The sequence below is a fragment of the Mytilus galloprovincialis genome, chromosome 11 (genome assembly GCF_965363235.1).
Source record: "Mytilus galloprovincialis chromosome 11, xbMytGall1.hap1.1, whole genome shotgun sequence".
NCBI classification, from domain to species: Eukaryota; Metazoa; Mollusca; class Bivalvia; order Mytilida; family Mytilidae; genus Mytilus; species Mytilus galloprovincialis.
The window spans coordinates 40,130,309-40,150,948 of record NC_134848.1 but is presented as its reverse complement, the minus strand read 5'-3'; the positions used below and the strand labels follow the sequence as shown (position 1 = coordinate 40,150,948).

The window sequence follows — 20,640 nt, the reverse complement described above, 5'->3', positions numbered from 1 at the left end:
GAGAAATTACGCGAACGAAATGGAATGCTTCAACACAGTGCAGTGTCCCAAATTACTATTCCAAGTCGTCTATATATTATGTTTTCGTTTTTGTCATTTGCAATCTGACCTACTTTACTGTACATGATTCCGTAAATAAAACATCTATACAAATAATTCATCAAATGACAGATTTTACGTCGATAGTATTAATTGAAATGTGTAATAACCTGTAGCGACATTTTAACGCTAATCAATGTATTGCAATGCTCTATACCTTTCAATGTATTGAAGTTCTATACTTGCAATTAAAGTCACAAATATTGATCTTTCTCTAATTATCGTTACGTTGTTTTAAGGTCTTTTGGGATTGAAGGTTTTACTCTTTCCCTTATTGTCTCACGTTGTAAGTCTTTCGGGATTGTTTCAAAAAGAATCATAAAAAAGGATAATATCGAAGTCATGTATTCTGAATTATGATGTGATTTCAAAATAAGTGGCAAATCGGACTGAAAGAAACGAAATAAATGTATTCTAACACGTACACAACCAAATCAAACAGATAAACTCAAAAGTTAACAAAAACAAACTGTAAACATGGTAATCAATCAATCTTTTGGTCGACTAAAACTCTTGACAAAGTAGGTTTTCCGTTTGTCTGCGTTGGGTTAAACACTTCTCATCTACGTCTGTCCAGATACGGGACGTTGAATTATATGCTTCGTATGAAGAGAGTGCTATGTTCTTTGCATGTGAAGATGCTGTGCAAGGCACTATTGCAATCCCTGTCCAATGTACACGTATTTTCCAGTGGCAGTCCTAATGTTCTTCTCGAATTGGCTTTATTACAGGATCTACATGTACCTTTTGAATTTTTGTTAATTGTTTTCGTGCTGAACATGCGTGAAATATTTGTCACTGTACCTTATACAAACAATAAGCAATCAATCATTCAAATGAGAGGGAGAGATGTGTCTGTTTGGACGCATTTTTGAAGGGTGTACAAATATGCAGACACGAATCATTGCAAGTATTATTTTTGGAATTTGTATGTGACATTAAACAAGCAAATTCGGAGGATGCCAAAATTTGATCTTTTATTTCGGAAGTTATCGTAACAATTGTTGGGTTGATGTTTAGACGAGTTGTATATATATATATATACAACTCGTCTAAACATCATCCCAACAATGTTAGATCTGTAAATTTGCTTTCGCAATTTTTTGGTTCTTCCCTCGCCGGGATTCGAGAAGCAAACTTACAGATCTAACATTGTTGGGTTGATGTTTATATATATATACAACTCGTCTAAACATCAACCCAACAATGTTAGATCTGTAAATTTGCTTTCGCAAATTTTTGGTTCTTCCCTCGCCGGGATTCGAGCCCATGCATATACATATGTCGTGTGGTCTAGCGGGACGGCTGCAGTGCATGCGATTTGGTGTCACGATTTCACAGTAGCATGGGTTCGAATCCCGGCGAGGGAAGAACCAAAAATTTGCGAAAGCAAATTTACAGATCTAACATTGTTGGGTGGATGTTTAGACGAGTTGTATATATATATATATGTAAGTACCTTTGACTTTTGATACCTCTCCTGATATTCCTCTGTATAGTAATTAAAGTATATATGCATGTTCATTGAGTACAAATAAACAGAAGGTATACAAATCGGTATTTGGAAAATAGGGGGAGGGCAAAAAAATGTGCCCTGTCCCTAAGTACCTTTGACTTTTGATACCTCTCCTTGAATTCTCTGTATAGTAATTAAACTATACATATGCATGTTCATAGATTACAGAAAAACAGAAGGTATAAAAATCGGTATTTTGGAAAATAGGGCGTGGGCAAAAAAATGTGCCCAATCCCTAAGTACCTTTGACTTTTGATATCTCTCCTGAAATTCTCCAGTTTTTACAGTTTACATACGCTCTATTTCCCCGCGATTTCGCGGGTGTGTTCTAGTAACATTAATTTGTATCACCATAATTGATGGCGATCCGATGGATACATTCAATAACAGGTGAATTTATAGAAAATCAATAGATGTTTCAAGTGTAATACTTCAACATTGTAAATATTTTGCTTGTTACTAGAGTAACATTGTAAATATTTTGCTTGTTACTAGAGATATGTATTGAATACGAATGTCACGCCATGAGAAAAGGGGAAATAACTCTAGACTAATCGGACAATTTTTTTTAGTCGTCTGATTAGCGGGATTAACTGGATTTTACCTACATTTTGTTCAGGTAATTAGTTTATTTAATTCTGTTTTAATCCGTTTTCAAAACAGGGCGTTCAGATTATCCCGCGACATGATTTTTATACTTGTACTATGTAATTTAAAATGTACCGTACATGTAACGGGGCTCTAACAAAAAGTAAATTGAATATTAATTTTCTTGTTTGAATTATAATATGCAGTGTGCATTTAAAACTGAACAATTAGTTCATTCATTCACTTGAAACAGGAACATATTTAAGATAATTGTCAAGTGTAGAACACTTTAAATAATCTGGATCCCCGAGGAAAATGTAACTATATAGTTCTTTGTTATGCATAAATGTTGTAATATTATTTTGAAAAGTCACAAGCTAGCCAATAAATAGTTTGTTCGATGCATACAAGATGTATAGTTATTAAGTTACAAGCTAGCTGATAAATAGTTTGTTCGATGCATACAAGATGTATAGTTATTAAGTTACAAGCTAGCCAATAAATAGTTTGTTCGATGCATACAAGATGTATAGTTATTAAGTTACAAGCTAGCAAATAAATAGTTTGTTCGATGCATACAAGATGTATAGTTATTAAGTTACAAGCTAGCCAATAAATAGTTTGTTCGATGCATACAAGATGTATAGTTATTAAGTTACAAGCTAGCTGATAAATAGTTTGTTCGATGCATACAAGATGTATAGTTATTAAGTTACAAGCCAGCCAATAAATAGTTTGTTCGATGCATACAAGATGTATAGTTATTAAGTTACAAGCTAGCCAATAAATAGTTTGTTCGATGCATACAAGATGTATAGTTATTAAGTTACAAGCTAGCTGATAAATAGTTTTTTCGATGCATACAAGATGTATAGTTATTAAGTTACAAGCTAGCCAATAAATAGTTTGTTCGATGCATACAAGATAAAATTGAGAAAGGAAATGGTGAATATGTCAAAGCGACAACCACCCGACCATAGAGCAAACAACAGCCGAAGGCAACCAATGGGTCTTCAATGTAGCGAGAATTCCCGCACCCGTAGGTGTCCTTCAGCTGGCCCCTAAAATATGCATAATAGTACAGTGATAATGGACGTCATACTAAACTCCGAATTATACACAAGAAACTAAAAATTAAAATCATACAAGACTAACAAAGGCCAGAGGCTCCTGACTTGGGACAGGCGCAAAATTGCGGCGGGGTTAAACATGTTTATGAGATCTCAACCCTCCCCCTATACCTCTAGCCAATGTAGAAAAGTAAAAGAATAACAATACGCACATTAAAATTCAGTTCAAGAGAAGTCCGAGTCTGATGTCAAAAGATGTAACAAAAGAAAATAAATAAAATGACAATAATACATAAATAACAACAGACTACTAGCAGTTAACTGACATGCCAGCTCCAGACCTCAATTAAACTGATTGAAAGATTATGTCTTCATCATATGAATATCAGGTACAATCCCTCCCGTTAGGGGTTTAGTATCATACTATCATAAAATATACGAGAAGAACATAACCCGTGTCATGTATAGTTATTAAGTTACAAGCTAGCCAATAAATAGTTTTTTCGATGCATACAAGATGTATAGTTATTAAGTTACAAGCTAGCTGATAAATAGCAAACAATAGTAAAATGTGTAAGAATAGAATTTTAATATGATGAGCACGATATAACGATAAGTTTACCCGAATTCCATGCTATATTAAAACTAAATTCATATACAAATCAATACATAACATAATTGCATCATCACTCAGTTTTTAGCGGTTATTAAATACCTTCGTTATTAAAATATTTTTAGTCAATAAAGTCCGCTTAAGAAATTATGAAAGACATTCAACCTTAAAACGATTGAATAAAGTCTGCTTAAGAAATGATGAAAGACATCCTTAAAACGATGTAAAGAATATTTTTAATACATTTCTAATTTTACGTCTTTTACGAGAAGTTGCATTCTTTTGCGGCGAATAGATATAAATCGCTCGCTTTATTCTCTTTTTTAATATTTCTAAGTGTAAATGTACTGTATAATGTATATCGGTCGGTTAATCAAGAATATCGAGAAAAAATACAAAATTCAGAAATAATGAAATTGCTTCGTCATGCATTTTATTTGTACTATGAGGAATTAATTACGCGTTTCCGACCAGAATTATTATAATTGCTTCTTTATGAATTATGCAAGAACTCTTGGGAATTTGTTAAAATTTTACGATATTTTTTATAAAAAAAATCATTTGCAGTAAATTCCCCTAACTTTAGCAATTGAAGGTAAATCAATAAGATGTGCTCTCCACTTACATATCAAGTTAATCATACGCCAAATCATTACTAAAAACTGTAAGGTTATTGGTCATAATACAATAGATCTGTCAAACATATTGTGTTGTTTATTCAACGTCACGGTTTCTCCCGTTACCAAATTGTCTAGATAAAAAATGTGGAAAAGAAAGTCCCTGCACTAAGGTTCTAATTTTATACAATGGCATAAATAATGCTGGACTGAAATTTAAGAAGATTAAACTATCGTTTATTTAAGGTTTATCGGATCGAAACAGTAAGAGACATGATACTGTATTCGAGTACACCATATAATTGCCGTAAATTGGAACATTTAGAACTGTTGGATGCTCTTTACTGTTGATACTTATTTTTTGTGGTATTTTGGTACTTGGTATAGCTACGCTATCTTTTCTGGGAACTTATATTGATATTGTGGGAAACGTAAACGCATTGGGATCGGAACCCCTACCCTGTATTCTAAAGTTTACTCTAATTCTAAAAAAAACTTAAGATTCGTTTCGAGCTAATCATTACTCTTTGAAACTAAGCAGGTAGGCATTTGCCTCGATTTTCCAAAAATTTGCACAATAAAAAGGTTAGAAAGTTTTCAATACGCGTGTCAAAAATGAATATGTTTTCACTTTTAGAAAATATCAAATTAACATAAACATGGTTTATCTTTTACTTTCATATAGATACTTTAGAAGCCATTCCATACCAAACATAGGAAACAGTATGTCAAGTGGGGGAAGCGTAGGCAGTGACTGGAAAAACAGGTTATATTTCATCCCCGAGGCTGATAACTCAGAATTTACCTATTATGCTGAAGAAACGAATCTTATTAGAAATATTGGAAGAATCGCAGAAAATGAAGAACAAGTACTAAAGATTTATGCATACAAACGCCCGCTAATTTCGTTTCCATTTTCGCCATTTTACCATATGTTTCTTGTTTTGAAAACAAAGACATGGTGGTGGTCTATCGAAAAGAATTCAGAAGGTATCACAATTCAACGAAGTAAGTTTGAATCAGCAGTGAAATTGAATTACAGAAAAATGCCCCGGGGTGATTGCATTTATCTGGTGAAAGAAGATACCGGAAGGAAAAGTGTTCATGATTTAATCATGTGGCTTCATAATGAAAATGAACTCAGTAAATACTACAACATGATTTACAGTAATTGCAAAACATTTGCAAAGCGAGTTTTTGACCATGTAGCTCAACATGATTATCTATTTTGGTTTAATGGGTGCTTTACATAATCGATTTTGTCAATGATGCCAATTTTCAATTACATGTTACAGTCTTGTGTTTTGGTTTTGAATTCTATAGTAACGTTGATATACTAATTTCTTTACACCATCTTTTTAAAACAAACATCTAATAAGATGTGTACAGTATAGATTGTGCTCAACTGGAATTGTTTTTTTTTTCCATTAAACAACTCAAAAACACTTTTGGTAAAACATTTTATTTCGAAGTTTCGATATTACAACTGCTGACAACCATTCTGACATATATATGTTACAGGCATTTTCTAAATTTAGGCATTTTGTAAAATGACTGAATTTTCAGGCAATTTAGAAAATGCCTAACCTTGACAGGCATTATACAAAATGACTAAAAATACCTAGTCATTTTGTAAAATGACTGAAATTTTGAAGCAAAATTCCACAAATTGCCTGTTGAGTTTCAGGCAATTTGTAGAATATCATTGAGATGCAAATGGCAAAAGTTGACAAAAACACAATATCTTCCAAAGAAAATAACTAATTTATTCTCCAAAAACCATATCGGAAGGTTTTTTTGGGGGGCCTTATGATAGGTTCTTTTAGTGAAACTACGTTAAGTACTTACTCACTCTTTATTTCAGATACCAACATTGAATCAATGATTATTTTGTCAAAATGACATAAAGACAAATTGTTCTGTCAATAGAACAAAATTTACAATCAAATTTTTAGAAAATCTAGATTCAATACACTAAAGTGAAACATGAAATAGAGAAAAGTTCGTTTTTATTTGACCGATTGCTGTTTTTTTTTTGCTTTCTGTCGCAAATATGTCATGCATTTTTAAGACGTGCACAATTTGGTTATAATTCGTATGGGTTATTTCTACAGAGGATTGACCAAGATTAAGGACAGAAATTTAGACTGCAGATTGCAATTGAAATGAAGGTATTTTAGACTGGATCAGAAAATCCCCCTGCAGAACAGCCATAGAGTTGTAAACGCATTGTTCGATCGTCTGACAATGTCAGGGCTGGTAGATCTTAACCTGATGAACTTTTTAACCCCCATGTCAGATTTGATCTAAATGCAGTTTAGAGATATATTAAGCAAAAAAACTGTATTTACCCATATGTTCCATTTATAGCCATGTTGGCCATGTTGTTTGGCAATCAGTGATTAATGGGACAGTTTTTTTAAAACAAAATACTCTAATGACAATTTTGGCCAAGTTTGGATAAATTTTACCTAGTAGCTCTATAGGAGAACATGTCTGTGAAAGTAAACAGACGAAGACGAAAGACAGCAGCCAAGTGGTGAGCAAAGCTTACTTGACTCATTTGACTAGGAGAGCTAAAAATCGACAAAGAAAAAACATAACAGTGCTTTGTCAGATATTAAAATAAATTCTAGTTCTGTGCTTCTGTGAATTAATTGCATTGATTCAGTAAAATGTATTCTTGATTATTTAAGCTCTTCTTTTTTAATTAAGAATTATCATAAATAAAACAGCTCTAGTGTTCAAATCTTTCAATTGTTTTTCTTAACATTTTATTCTATAAGATGATTTTAGGCATTTTGTAAAATGCCTTTCAATTTTTCCAGGCATTTTGTAAAATGCCTAGAAAATTTAGTCATTATGTAAAATGACTGAATCTTGCAGGCATTTTAGAAAATGCCTAAAGTTATTAGGCATTTTACAAAATGCCTAAATTTAGAAAATGCCTGTAACATATACATAACTAATTACAAGAAAATAAACTGGGTTTATAACAAATCTAATAAAAAAAACAGGGGTGATCCTAGCTGCTTCAAAAGGGCAAGCAGTTCCTGCTCCACATGGGACACTCGCTATACTGCACTTATTACCTTGGATGACCAATATAAATAACAATAATATAGGATACACACCACTGCGCCACAAACTTAATCACACAAATATATTCGAAAGCTGTTGTATATCTTTGAACAGCTAATAGTACTGCAACCAACGTTCATTTTTTTAAACTTTAATGGTCCGGAAGAACACACACCTAAATTATATATCAATGGAAAGAGGAAAATGTTTACAATAAGAAAAGTTAGGTCGTAAAAACCCAGTGTGGTCACATTTCTTTTTAAATAGGGGTCAAAGATCAAACCTGAAAATATTATAAATTCAACCATGAGATAAAAAACGAGAATTTTGTCTAAAATATATTCATTTGAATGCTACAAAAACGATAAAAACATCAGCATATGCTTCAAATGATACCAAAACGACAAAGTTGTTGTCTCTTTGGCACATTCCCCATTTCCATTCTCAATTTTATTGACTACTTGTATCAACGGCTGCAATTTCAAAATGGCGCTTATCTTGAACCATCTGAATTTTCCTTATTTATGACATACCAAATGTAGGAGTAGCCTTGACCTTTTCACATCAGTTAATTTTCAGATTGCTTATTATTTTCTACTAAAGCATATAATCTAATTATTTTCTAAACCGAAAAACACCAGTTTATCAAATTATGTTAACAGTTTTTCTTCCTTAAAACAGTGAACAGTGCCAAGTTCAAGCCTAGTACCCGAACTTTTTTTATTGTAAGGTTTTTCTCTACCAAAATGTTGATATTAATCTAAGTGGTATCTATATTTCATTTTTCATATAAAGTTGATGATTTTGTTTCTGGTTTTACCGTCAAAGAAGTAGTTTTACAGTCGTAGCTTATCACATTTTATTCATATTAGATGTTGCCTTTATCTTTCTATAAATAGTCGAATCGTCTGGAGTAAACAACAACGTTAAACGATATATACTACTTCATAACGTGTGATCTCACGGGTGTGGTAAAATTTGTTGATTGATGCACGTGTCTATTCTAGTAATTAAATTAATCTACAAAGCGAGATCACTTTCCATTTTCATCAGCTAAAAGTCGACTATAGCCCTTTTGAAAGGCTAATGCTTGTTGTTTTTCCGATCAATTTTCAGCAATTATCTGGACAATGCAAAGGAAATGATTGTAAGCGCAATGAGGCTTGTATGTCAAGGGGACCGAACTACAATAGTACATGTAACATCAAAAACCAGTAAATAAAAGGTCAAAAATTGGAAAAAATCAGAAAAAGAAGAAGGGGTACGATTGCAAATGAGACAACTCTCCACAATAGACCAAAATGACACAGAAATAAACAACTATAGTTCACCGTACGGCCTTATAGGATAATTGTAAAATATGCTAACATGTTTGCAGGATCAAATCCCTCCTCAGCAAAATATATCTGACATAAGAGATAAATATAAAACGAGTAGCAAACAAACACAAATCAACTTTTTAAACTAACTTTCAGAACTGCGCCCACGTGACTGCAGTGATCTTCCTGTTGGAAGTGACTCTGGAGTATATACAATATATCCAACAAATGCTATTTTTGATGTTTACTGTGAAATGGATACAGCAGGATTTGGATGGACAGTAAGTGTATTGAAGATCTAGATGTTGATAAAGTTAACACATAAATGTATCTATATTTTTTTTTAAATAATAGTGTATTTATACATGTTATATAATACAGAAATGTATGTATCTTGCTATCGTCAAAAAATAATTGCGATTTTAAATGGTCTATCAATGCTTATGCTACGTCAACCTTTACAGACCCAAATGGTACCAAACACTTATCCTACTTTCATGAAAAATATGTTGTTGTCCTTGCAGATAAAGCCCCAATCAACATCTTTGGTGTGTGTAAAACTCATTACATTAACTGCTTGATAAAGGAATAAGGTATTGACAATTCACTTGGAAACTCAACATATACCCTTACGACACTTACCAAAGAGGAAATTCTGGATAATTATAGGTCTGTACTATGTTCCTTTGGAATTTCAACCAAAGATGAAAAACTGGATCTTCCATGGCTGTATCGGATACATAAACTACATAAGTGTCCTTACAAACAACGGTAGATTGCTGGGTCTTTCAAGTGCTTCACGAAACCCCTTTCTAAATTATTAAACTCTATTTTATCAGCAATCAAAGCAGGGCTTTAAGGTATTGTGTAATTTCCTATTCTAGAGATGGCGTGAATCAGATGTGGATACTTAAAAATTCCAAAGATCTTTTAGAGTTCATACAATCTAACTCTCTTTCATCTTGCAATAGTATTAAAATATTTGTTGACTTTTCTACACTTTACACAAGTATGCCACATGTGTCATACAAAAATGACACAAACGTAGATACAAGTATCTTGTATTAGGGAGTGACAAATCCTACTTTGTAAAGGTTCACTCTGATTCAAAAAATCTCTGAATCTGACATTTTCAAGATTCTTGATTTTTTGATTGACAACATGTTTGTTACATTCGGGGGACGTGATTTCAACGGACTGTCGGCATTCCAATGGGAACCAAGTGTGCCGCCCCTCTTCTTTCCGACTTGTTACTTTATTATTATGAAGCTGACTTCATACAGGAACTTCTTAGGAAGAAAGCTACCAAGAAAATTGGTACCGTTAATTTTATTACTACCACTGGGTCGATGCCTCTGCTGGTGGACTATTAGTCCCCGAGGGTATCACCACCTCAGTAGCCAGTACTTCGGTACTGGCATGAAAATACGGATTTTTTGTGTTATTAAAATTTACTGTTACAAAATGATAGAAATTATTATAAATTAAGGAATGTATCTCCCTCATGCAAAGCTCTGGTTCCTTTCACGGATTTGGCTATACTTTTTGGACCTTTTGGATTATAGCTCTTCATCTTTAATATAAGCTTTGGATTTCAAATATTTTGGCCACGAGCATCACTAAAGAGACATGTATTGTCGAAATGCGCATCTGGTGCAAGAAAATTGGTACCGTTAATTTTTTTTACTACGAAGTATCTATCTAATCGAACTAGTGAAAAAAGGATACAACAGATACAGTCGGCCTCATATCTAGACTTATTCAATTGTGAACTTTCAATTTCTAAGTAGCAACATTCCAGCAGCACCTGCATACGGGTTAAATATCTCCCAATAAATATTCCCGTGCTTGTATTTCCTATCATGATTTTCTTGATAAATGGTTGCTGCTCACAAGGAAGCTATTAAACCAAGAGTTCAAAATGGTGCAGTTAAAATCATCCCTTCGTAATCTTTACGATGGCCATCACGAGTTTGTTGACCGTTATGGAATAACCGTTTCACAGATGATATCGGATATGGTCCTTACGCTGTAATTACAATCCCCTTTCGGAGCATTTAAAGCCATGACTGAGTTTGACTGTCCCTCTCGTAGCTTTCGTTCGTCTTTTTTACACACTTTGATCAAATCAAAAGTATGATTGTTTTGCTAAATGCGAGTAAAAATGAAAAGTTTCTTTTTCATTTAGTTTGTTGCTAGTCTCACTATTTTATCCAATTATTTTGAGGATTGGTGATATGATTACAGCAGGATTTGGATGAACAGTTAATATTGTGAAGATATAGATTTTCGCGTCGATATAGTCATTACATACTTGTATCTACTTTTTTACATTTTACTATTGAATCAAATTAATACAGAAATGAACGTGTCTTCTTATTAACTTTTGATAAACTTAAAAAAAAATAACGATAAATTCATCAAATACAAAGCATTATTGTTGTATTAAATGAAAAGCAAATGCAAAGTTTGCTCCTTGTTGTCTTGTTTTGTATGATGAGTTATAGACAGAAGGATCGCACGTAGAAAGAGGCATACACCCTGCATTGCACATGTTGAATTAATGCTATATTCTATTCACTCAGTATTTGATGCTATGAATCTGATATTTTCAAAGGTTTTCCAGAGCAGAATGAATGGATCTATGGATTTTTACCGAGGATGGATTGATTATGAAAATGGGTTTGGAATTTTGACATCTGAGTTTTGGTTGGGTACAACTCATTTTAGTTTATACTTTTTTTCAATTTTGCAGAGTTATTTTTGTCTTTTTACTATACCTAATTTTATATACGAGTTCTGGATAATTCTCTGTTTATTTCTAAAATTGTTTACTCTCTGCAGTCTATCATACCTAAATTTAGTCATGTATACTTTTTTCACACATGAAAACTGTCGTGATATCCCTTTTAACGCTGTAGCGTAGACATTAATACTGTATGTTCGATGTCTCTTAATGATGTTCAATATCTGTTTCAAAATGACAAGCTTTTAAAAAAAACTGTTATAAAATGATAGTTTATGAATTACAGACCTAAAATAGCAGAAAATGTAAAGGTCCTTGTTCTTGTTTCTGAAATATAATCCATTGAAAATGTGGCAGAGAATGATTTTCTCTAGATTTTTCATACATTTAACATTAGAATCGTTATTCTATGAAAAATGTAAGGGCAAGCAGGTAATGATTTTCTCTAGATTTTTCATACATTTAACATTAGAATCGTTATTCTATGAAATTTGTAAGGGCAAGCGGGTAATGATTTTCTCTAGATTTTTCATACATTTAATATTAGAATCGTTATTCTATGAAATATGTAAGGGCAAGCGGGTAATGATTTTCTCTAGATTTTTCATACATTTAACATTAGAATCGTTATTCTATGAAATATGTAAGGGCAAGCGGGTAATGATTTTTATTCCCAATACATGGACAAAACTAGAGGATTCTGCAGTTGACAAAAAAAACCACCCGAGCAACATACCTTCTCAACAAAGACACCTCTAGCCGTTTTGGATATGTAACCAGCTGATACGATGAGAATGTATTTACTGACTTTAATTTTTTATTAAACTTACCACAAGCGCTTTTATTTTACTAATGTCATTGATTAACAGCATATTTTTCTTTAAGTCTTCTATACTTAATCATGTTTTACAGTGTATAGAATTTGAATAATTTTACATTTTTGTCGTTGCAATGTTGGTTATTTGTGTGTGTTTTCGTCTTATTCAAGTTCTCAGTGATTAATACTAGTAGATCTAATACAAAAACTATGTAGACTGTGTTTCCAACGTCTTCACGTCGGTTTTCCTTCTCGACAGTATTATTGTCGTCTCTGCTCGGCTTTTGAGTTTTATGTCTTCCTTCATTATCACACGCCACTATCCACAGCATTGAACAAAGTAAATTTATAAAATCCTACAATATGTATCTTTGACAACACTTTTTTTTAAATGAGTTAAGTACACGTAAGGCAGGAGGGCTCACCTTTCCAGAGTACATGCGATCAACGACAGTTTTTGGTTGGGGTCGTGTTGCTCTCTTTTTGATTGTATACATTTCTGCCTAACGCGTTGTCAGTTTACTTTCGAGTTTGAATGTCACTTTTGTATTTTGCAAATCTCCCTTAAAATTTCCAATGTATGATAAAGTAATGTTTACAATTGATAATTAAACTTATAACAGTTTTGTAATAACACCATCAACAAGACAGGTACCATATGTGGAACAGAATCTGCCAACTTTTCTTGACCAGCGATTACAACCAGTTTTTGGTGGGGTTTCGGGTTGCTCAATTTTGAGTTTTCTAATTTGTTTTTTGTGTACGAGTGTTTGTCTGTTTGGTCTTTTTTTTTTGCCATGACATTGTCCATTTCTTTTCGACTTATGATAGATATAGGAAGGTATATGAGTTTAATCGACCCTTTAGTATCTTTCGCCTCTCTTTTAAGTTCGAATTCATAGTAAAAAATATTCAAGCGATTAACTTCCTTTTGATTATCAAAATGTCATTCTTTACTTTATACATCTTCTCACTTCAACTGGAAATTACAAGCTTTATATCCATCTTGAAGATTTTGAGGGGAATTCGGTACATGCAGAATATTCCGAATTTCGTCTTGGAGGTCCTGCTACTAATTATACATTGAATGTCGGGGGATATTGTGGAACTGCAGGTAACACATTAACATATGTCATCTGATGTCATATTTCATAAAACGGTTGTTTGAAAAATCTGATTGCAAATATATATGCTGTACTGTGGATTCACTTTTATCCAATTTTCGTGGATTTCGTGGTTACCTGAAACCACGAGTTTCAATAGTCAACGAATGCCAAATTTTATATAGGACAATATGCAGACTTTAGAAAAGCCACGAAATCAAATATCAACTAAAATTAGAATCTTCCTCTATCGACGGTATTACCAGCCCAGTCGTCAATACGTCGGTAATGGCATGAAACATAGATAGTTGCCATTATAAAATGTTCGAAGTCATTATATATTACGGATTACATCTCCTTGATACAAAGCTTTTTAATTCTTGTCCTGATTTGACTTTACTGTATGTCCTCGAAATACACCTCACCCATGCAAAGTTATAATTTTTTGTCCTGATAAGGCTATTATTGATGTCCTGTTTGGTTTGATTAGTTCTTTAACCTTTGAATTAGGTTTTGTATTTCCAAATATTTCGGCCTCGATCAATACTGACTTTATATTTTTTGTCGTATTGCGCAACTGGATAGTACCATTAATATTTGCATTTTTATTTCACATTTGTTCGCATAATTTACATAAACGAAATGAGGTACTATCACCAAGTTTTTGCAAAGTGTTTCTTATATAATTATATCCACTCTTCATTTACTTGCTTGGACAATAGCCTTATGTCACCTTGACACCAAGCAGAATATACCGGTAACATCATATTAATTTCTATTAATACAGGAATAACGAAAGACATTCACCACACAATTTATAGTCTTTAAGTAGATTTTATCTACTCTTTTTTTTTAATTGCATAGGAGATAGACTGATGTCTACTGTCAAGAACAACGGCCTTAATCATAACGGTATGATGTTTTCTACTAATGGATTATGGCAGATATGATCGCAATTGCGTAACTCTATTTCAAGGGGCATGGTGGTACAATAGGTGTCATTATTCTAATTTAAATGGAGCATATCTTGGTGGGAACTACTCGTCTCAGGGCAATGGTATCAATTGGAGTACATGGAAAGGAGATTACTATTCACTAAAATCTACTCAAATGATGATTAAACGACACTAAGAAGCCTTTAATGAAAGATTCCAAATTTTATTTCACAAAAGTTCATAGTTAATTACAGCTTCAGACAGTTTTTCAATTACTTAAATATAAACAATTTGAGGGAATCACACACAGTCTAAAATATAAACCTTCGATCTAAACTGAAAAGAAATACACTTTACTATGGTGTAGGTCTTTACACAATGTTATATTTTCCATGAACTATTTTTTTTTTTATTAAAGGTTAATTTTAATTCATATAAAATAGCCTTGGACATTCTAAACCTAAAAAGGTGATATATTTCCCTTTGTAAATGCAGTGCTAATTTGATATTTTGCCTGCCAGCAGTATATTTTTTTTCCGGCCATTAAGTATGTTGTTGTTTTAAGGCAAATAGATATCAACAACTGAACAATCTAAACATAGACTCTAATAAACTAAAGATTCCTCAGATAATTGAAGATATGCAGAGTACAGCTAGTTAAGTATTGGAGATAATACAACAAATCATGGTATGAAAATCAATTGATAAACTACTGGACGAAAAAACAACTGTTCATACCAGTAGCAGTCATTGTACGACTATTTTAGTCTGTGGAAGACTGAAGAAGACTGTCAAATCAACCTTATTTCGTTGTTACAGTTAAATTATGTCTGTCCCAACACTTTTATGGGTTGTGAAAAACATTAAATGCTATCAACAGTCATTTTAGGACCGTTGCAGTGGTTTACGGCGTTGTCACAGCCAAATAATATTCATAACAGTTTTTCTAAAAGTTGTGGCAGTTTTACAATGTTTGTCCCAACCTTTTTATAGTTGTGACAGTTGCAATTTGTTTGTGTCAACTTTTCAGACGTTGAAGCAGTCAAAAAATGTTTGTTACAATGTTTTTAGAGTTGTAACAGTCGTAAAATGTTTGTTACAACTTTTTAAAGGTTGTTACAGTCATTACATGTTTATTACAACTTTTAAAAGGTTGCCACAGTCGTAAAATGTTTAAAACAAACATTTCACGGGTTGTTACAGTCGGTAAATGTTTAATACAAATATTTTAGTGTGACGGTTGCGAATGTTAAAACAATGTGTACACGTTCGTCTCACGTGCACCTTCTCAAAGTGTCACGTATTGTTGATACAGTTGTAAAATTACCTATAATTGATATGATCTACTAGCTGTTGTTGTTTTTTATTTAATTATTTTGCGATCGTTCTATGTCTTTTGTCGTAGTCCGTTTATAGCATTTTAATTATCTGTGTTAATTTGTGGCGGACTTGTGCGTTTGACTGTCCATCTTTATTTTTTATTCAGTCTATTCAAGAGTCTTTTATAATTTGTTTAATACCAAAAGCCTTCGTTTAAAAAAAGAGTTTTAAATAATATTATTGCAGAAGATTGCTTTAATTGTCTTAATTGTGAAGACTATGAATTCATTGAAATTTATATTTCAAATTGCTTTTATAAATTATCATGTAGACGTCGGGGTACCTGAAGTAAATTTAAAAGAATATGACTAGGTTACATATATTATACAGAATAATAAAGCTGATTCATTTTAATTACTATCCATTAGGGATATTACCCGACAACAATAAATCAAATCTGTCAAGTTTTATTAAAAACGGAAATCATATTCTTCACCCGTGAACGATTTGACGTTATTGTACCCTTGTCGGCAGAAATAGCGGGTCTGCAAACTAAGTTTACAAAAAATCGTAGACATGCATGGTAGCTAGAGGGAAACTACATACAATATAACGGATGAGCTGGAAATTTCAATCGGTGAGTAGAAATGAACAATATTTTAAAGCATGTCTATCAGAATAATCATGGATCCACGATTTTGAAGGGAAAATGGGTACGGGAAAATGTGCACATTTCGTGCCTACCCTCATGCTTTAGGTATACATGCACCAGGTATGAATCGACGTTCGATATCACCTCACTCTTGCATATTACACATCTTTCTATATATATACATATATATATATAGTAGGATGTTCCAAGGCAAAGTAAGAATTTGGGCTTGTAAAAATTGTTCCCGGGATGGAACCCCCCCCTTTTTAGAAGATCAATTGCATTTGAAAGGGTACATTTAGTAGTTAGAACTCCCCTTTATCCTGGGTTGGGACCCTCTTAATCGTCTTACTGTGTTACACCCTACATGATGATGTGGGGCGTTCACAATGGTTTGTTTTTGTGGGATGGTCTACTACAAAACCTATATGTATATTGTATGTAAAAAAGATGTGGTATGATTGCCAATGAGACAACTGTCCACAAGAGACCAAAATGACACAGACATTAACAATTACAGGTCACTGTACGGCCTTCAACAATGAGCAAAGTCCATACCGCATAGTCAGCTATAAAAGGCCCCGATAATGTAAAACAATTCAAAAGAGAAAACTAACGGCCTTATTTATATAAAAAAAATAACGAAAAACAAATAAACAAACGACAACTACTGAATAACAGGCTCCTGTCCTGACTTATATGTTAATGTATTGAAAACTGCATGACTCATCCTAGATTTGCTTGAAATATTTCCTACTGGATTTTTTTTAAATTGAGAAAATTCAAGTTGAATATTATGACAAAGCAAATATTTATGTGTAAACTGTGAAACGAGCATGTTTTAGTATATATATTTAGAATAATTTCTATGTCAAGAATAACAAAACATGGATATATTTTACAATTTTAAAGCATGTCTTATATTATCAATCACAAGAACTATTAATCAAATCAGTGTAACTATATTTATTTTCATGTGAACTCTTGTCAGTTTAACTTATTATATATTTGCCCGGTTAATTAGCATAGTTAGTCAAAATTCAATTATGCCTTTTAACTTGTTTTGGTCTTGGGGCTGCTGTCTCTTTTGCATATATACCCATCATCTCCTTTTAAACATGTTTCAAGTGTCTTTTAATTTATTCCGCTGTTAAAAGGACTTTCCTTTCAACAGTCATATTTTCTACATGTGTTAAATTGTGCTTTGACTACTTCATTGTTTGGTTGCTGTATCATTGATATATATTCCACATCTCCTTTCATCATGCTTATTCACATCTGATTTCAGATACATGTATTTTGCCTTTTCCAAATTATTAAAATATTTTATTGATATTTATTTTTATATGTTTAACATTCAGTATGGGGGGGGGGGGTGATACAAAACATCTATCTGTAATGCAAGCATATTATATTATGTAAACATGACCTATACTTAAACATTTTATGAATTTTATAGATATTTTAAATTTGTATTACAAAAGAAAACAACTTAATTAACTACATGGTATGTCTCAGATCAATTTGGTTTAAAAGATACTAAACATGTTTTTTTGTTTGTAGAATTCTTATTGGTTTGAGCATGATTCCCAGCCAGATTATGAAGCCAGCTTAAAAAGGAAATACATATAGCATGTATAGGTGACACTACGTATCTCGCATACCTGTAAATTGTGAAACAGTTGATTAATTCATAATTTGGTGTTACTGACTTTGGTGTTTTTGGAAATAACAAATAGGGCTTACAGCAATATGCCATGATGTTGATGGGATTTCATAATAAATTGGACAAGAAGAAAATTGTGCATTGTATAAATACCAAACTTACTATTTGAAAAAAAAGACTACATAACTTGATGACAGTGAATACCTTTGATAATTAATTCATTTGAAATTGAAATAATAATTTGGAATTAAGAGAATTCAAAGTTTTCTGGGAATATTAATATCATAGTGCATCATATTTGAATTCTATGAAATACCTTGGATAGTTATTCAAGAATAGCAAATTGGATTAATAAAAAAAAATCATTGTTTCAGTGAATATCAATAGTGCATCATATCTGAATTCATGAATACATGTACCTTGGATAATAAATTTATATAAATTTGGAAATTGAGAATATCTGATTTGTGTGAAATTTATAGTACATCACATCTTAAGTTAATGCTTGCATTCCTATTGTTAGCTATATGTACTCCTAGGGGTGTTAACTTTAACAACCTTGATTACCCATGAGGGTCTGCCGTGGTAGGTCACTATTGGTAAGTGTCATTATGACGGAAGTTTTTAATGACCTTGACTGCCTTTACAGCCCTTGCATGGACATTGGTTGATGTTAAATGACTGCTTGCTGTACTTATATAAGAGTCTGAATGTACATACAGTATATTAATATAATCATCTAAATTAATGTTCATTCTGAAACTGTCATTTTATACTAGTCAAAAACATTAAACAATACATGTACTTCAAAGTATCATTTTACATTTATTGTCTTGCCTTCCACAAAAGTCATTTAAAGTTGATTTTATGCAGGACATAGGTATTGCAATCTTGGGCTGATGACGTAAAATTTTTTATAAAGCTTTACATTTTAAAAGCTGAAAGAGCTGGATGCTTCTTATCTTCTTATCATTTTTTGTATTCAGATAGCTAATATGTTATGAAGTTTCAGTCTGTCATTATATGTCCATTGCACCTAGCTGACCTCATTTTCATGGTTTAGTGACTGCATGTAAAAAATACTGTTTTTCTAACAGGGAGATGCTTTCTTATAGAGTACATTTTGTAATTGGATACATTTTTTGTATATACATTTGTACATGTATATGATATAAAAAAGAAGATGTGGTTACACTGGTATGATTGTCAATGAGCATGAAGAGACAACTCTCCACAAGAGACCAAAATGACACAGAAATTAACAACTATACATGTAGGTCACTGTACAGCCTTCAACAATGAGCAAAGCCCATACTGCATACGCTAGTCGGCTATAAAAGGCCACATGTAAAATAGTAAGTAAGTAAGTAAGTAAGTAATGACTTTATTTAAAGAGGGTGACTCAATTAGCTTTCGCTAATCTACCTTGAGGCCCTCATAAAGAACAAACAGTACAAATATTACAAGGCTTACAGTTTCTAACATATTATTAATGACAATGTAAAACAATTCATATGAGAAATATGAGTATCTAAATTTTTGCAAGGTATACTTGTCTATCAGGTTGAGCTGACCTGACCTGCTGACCATGACTTCATTTTATGGATAAATGGATAGGTGATTAAGGTTAATTTCAGTGAGTTTTGGCCAAAATAAATAATTGTGTCTCCTATTTCACTCTCCAAAAAATTAAGAAAGGTAGATAGGAAAAACATTTTATTCTATTAACATGATTAAAAAAAATTGTTTTTAAATTTCTATACTTTTTTCTGTTAACATGGTTAAATTGTACTGTGATAACCCGTACGAAAATTTCAACAGGAGTTCAACTGGACTTCAGCTGGACTAGAGACGTATTCCAGTCTGACTTTGAAAAGTCCAGTCTGACATGAGCCGTACACGTACTTTTTCTTATACTTCGGTTATTTGCCAGCCGGTATTTTCAACCGCACTTTTTGTAATTCTGACAAAAAAATAAACACGGCTGGACTTTTGAGGGAAATTATTCTTTCTGTAGAATGATCAGCAGGATTTTTGTCTTAGAAAATTTTACAGTCATTTATTAGCAGGAATTAAGACTAAGAAAATTTTCATCAGCCAAATCTGCCCTTACAGAAATAAAAAGTTTGTCACTAGGATTCTGTTCTTTGAAAGGAACAATTTCTATCAAAATGGAAAAAAGTTATAAATGAAAATTTGCAAGTTATAATAATGATATCATATTTTTTTACAACATGTACAATATATATACTTTAAAATCAAACTATAAGATGTGATCTTTTCCCCTAAAATTTTCAATTCCATTATAAAATATTTAAAATAGACTGTAAATGGAAAGTTGAAATTTAATATAGGTGATACAATTTTGATTGAATTATATCCCAGTTAAATATGTTTTCAACAATTATTTAACATTTTTACTTTTTCATGAAATAAAACCCCTAGCAAAATTACATCTATTAATAGGTTAAATTTATACATTTTCTAGTATATTTATA

The 20,640-nt window shown here is 32.3% G+C and overlaps 1 protein-coding gene and 1 long non-coding RNA gene across 2 annotated transcripts in view; both read left to right on the top strand.

The window, feature by feature from the left end:
- The first annotated feature begins 2,213 nt into the window (after positions 1 to 2,213).
- The window catches only part of LOC143052175 (calpain-5-like), a 151,596-nt gene continuing 133,169 nt past the window's right edge, over positions 2,214 to 20,640 (top strand). The window contains exon 1 of the mRNA XM_076225133.1: positions 2,214 to 2,234. The gene's annotated coding sequence lies outside the window, so the exon portion shown is untranslated. The remainder of the gene's footprint in view (positions 2,235 to 20,640) is intronic.
- Positions 16,256 to 18,592, top strand: LOC143051136 (uncharacterized). Its single transcript, XR_012970614.1, has 2 exons — positions 16,256 to 16,461; positions 18,040 to 18,592. It is a non-coding gene; the product is annotated as an uncharacterized LOC143051136 (long non-coding RNA).